The sequence below is a fragment of the Amblyomma maculatum genome, chromosome 6 (assembly GCF_055883805.1).
Source record: "Amblyomma maculatum isolate TAMU_Amacu chromosome 6, ASM5588380v1, whole genome shotgun sequence".
NCBI classification, from domain to species: Eukaryota; Metazoa; Arthropoda; class Arachnida; order Ixodida; family Ixodidae; genus Amblyomma; species Amblyomma maculatum.
This window is the reverse complement of record NC_139349.1, coordinates 114,543,899-114,546,810: the sequence shown is the minus strand read 5'-3', so window position 1 is coordinate 114,546,810 and position 2,912 is coordinate 114,543,899. Positions and strand designations below refer to the sequence as shown.

General features: G+C 48.2%; 1 pseudogene; it reads right to left on the bottom strand.

Moving 5' to 3' along the window:
• Nucleotides 1–718: 718 nt before the first annotated feature.
• Nucleotides 719–1,781, bottom strand: LOC146186626 (uncharacterized; annotated as a pseudogene).
• Between the last annotated feature and the right edge of the window lie 1,131 nt (nt 1,782–2,912).

Here is a 2,912-nt window from a genome sequence, read left to right as displayed (position 1 = left end):
AAATCAATTTCAAACGCCGCTGATGCCTGCTATACTAACGCCGCCTGGACATCCGGGTCTGCTTCTGTTTGCTGTGTGGTGCTGCGTTCGAGGAAGCGGCAAATGAAAGGCGCCGCACGGACGCAAGGATCGGACGCCCGGCAGGGCCAGCTTCGTATATGCAGTGTGTGTGTGTGTGTGTGTGTGTGTGTGTGTGTGTGTGTGTGTGTGTGTGTGTGTGTGTGTGTGTGTGTGTGTGTGTGTGTGTGTGTGTGTGTGTGTGTGTGTGTGTGTGTGTGTGTGTGTGTGTGTGTGTGTGTGTGTGTGTGTGTGTGTGTGTGTGTGTGTGTGTGTGTGTGTGTGTGTGTGTGTGTGTGTGTGTGTGTGTGTGTGTGTGTGTGTGTGTGTGTGTGTGTGTGTGTGTGTGTGTGTGTGTGTGTGTGTGTGTGTGTGTGTGTGTGTGTGTGTGTGTGTGTGTGTGTGTGTGTGTGTGTGTGTGTGTGTGTGTGTGTGTGTGTGTGTGTGTGTGTGTGTGTGTGTGTGTGTGTGTGTGTGTGTGTGCGTGTGTGTGTGTGTGTGTGTGTGTGTGTGTGTGTGTGTGTGTGTGTGTGTGTGTGTGTGTGTGTGTGTGTGTGTGTGTGTGTGTGTCTGAAAAACGTTTATTTCCACCAGAATGAAATCCCCCTATTCCCCGCCCCCGGCATGCAGGCATAGGAGACGGAGGGCGGGACTTCCGGGATTAGAGGCAGGCATTCCTTGCGGCCTCTTCCGCCAAGTGGATGGCTTGCTTCTGAAGAGTTGGGTCGTCGCTCCGCAGAAGGGTTTCCCAGACTTCTCTACTAAGTACTTTAGTGTTAGCCCCTCGGGAGATAGCGCATTCTCAAATTACGTGGTTAAGGGTCCCTCTCTCCCTACATTGCTTGCATTTATCAGCATGTCGCTCATCTTTCTGGACGTGATAGGCCCAGACCAGGTGGATCTAATTCCCTGTCCGTAGACGCCGCCATGCGGTCGCCTCTTCGTTGTTCAGACTATTATCTGGTTTTGGCACCAGTTTCCTGCTTTGTCTATAATTTTCGACTATTTCTGTGTAATTTAATAGACGTTCGTCCATGTTCTGGCAATCAGGCGGCTCTACGGTTACCCGGAAGTAGAGATTTCGGGCTAACTCGTGTGCCGCCTCGTTACCAGGAACACACACGTGCGCTGGAGTCCATATTAAGCTGACTTTTCTATTCAGCTGTTTTCCGACCAGGATTCGCACCACTTCTGGTGCGATCCGGCCCTTTGCGTAATTGTAGATGGCTGTTTTGTTGTCACTAATTATGAATTTTGCTTCCGTTGCTAAGCAAGCGAGCGCTATCGTAACTTCTTCAGCTGTTTCGGAGTTGCGGCTTCTGATATTGGCTGCCGATACTGGGGCGCCTCGGCCGTCGACTACCGAGGCTACCGCCGCACCCGACTTCCCACTCGCCGCATCAACGTATGCAACTGCCTTGCTGTCCAGTGGCTCGAATCGCTTTTTGAGTGCTTCTGCTCTATTTTGCCTCCTTTCCTCGTTGTATATCGGTTGCATGTGTCGAGGAAGAGGGGAGATGGGTAGCTTATTGCGGTATATCTGTGGGTTGTTCGACTCTGTCTGTCTGCAGGCCTACCGTATTTAAAATGGCTCTTCCTGTTGTTGTCTGGCTTAGCCTTTCGAGTTGCGACACTCTGACTGCTTCTGCTATTTCTTCCCACGTATCTCTGTGGATGTACTCATTGGTATGCACGAAATGCATGGTGACGTCATGACCTGTCATGACGGTACATTGCGCGTCCCCTGTCTAACACAACCAGCATTTCATTTAACGCATCAAAGTTAACCGGCGTTCTATAATTCGTTTACAGGAAAGAAAAGGCGCAGTACCTGTCATTCGCGGGATTCCGCTATCATCATAAAGTAGACAAGGAATTTTGAAGAGCGTTTCACGATTTCTCCCGACCCCATTGTGCAGATCGTTGTACTCTGTAGGTATGGAATTCAGTCCTTAAACGAGTAAAAAATATGGCTATACCAGGGGGAGGAAAAGCTTTTTTTTTCAAGCTCCATAGCAATACACTAGACGTTAAGACCTATTTAGGAATGAAAGGCTTTAGTACCTTGGGGAAATCACTCCTTCATATGCCTCAAGCTGAAACTATGGCACACGTTTTCTTAGACTGTTGGGAAGCCTTTTTTCTGGGACATTCTACAACGAACGATTTAAAAAGACCTACCCGTGAATGCATCGGGAATTCGATTTTTACCGATTGAAGATGATGGGCTACCGCTGGACATGATCATGTTATTGGGTCTGCACAGTATCTGGCGATCCAAAATTACTTTTAGGCATGTAGACATTGATGCGAGAATAATACGGCAGTATTTTTGAGAAGCCGTTGCGAGTGTTATTGATGTTTTCAAGACACAAGGCCAAGTGCCTGAGTGGCTTCCGGGAATGGCAGTGTTACTGCACATGCCTGATGTTTATTGCATCACGCAGCCCGAAATCATGTGGTTTTTAACCCATGTGTTTCTGGAGTAATGTTCTTTATGTGTAAAATCTGAATACAGTTTTGGCAATAACGATAAAAAAAGCGTGCTGCAGTTAGTGAAGCGGTGCACTGGGGATCAAAGGGATGGAGGGTTGATTCCCGTTGGAGACAAGGTTTATCATTCATTTTTTAACTCTCGCTCTCGAAAGCATGACACCTCTGCTGGCAACCTTCTGTCGACAACGATGAGCATTAAAGGCTATTGCCTTACAAAAGGCACCGCCATAGTGTAAGCAGCTCCTTATTTTTTGCGACGCTCGATGACGTTTTCTGCGGCGAACCTTTAGTTCATACTAACAGATTATCTCCTACGCGAGCTGCGATACTCCCACACACACACACACACACACTCATAT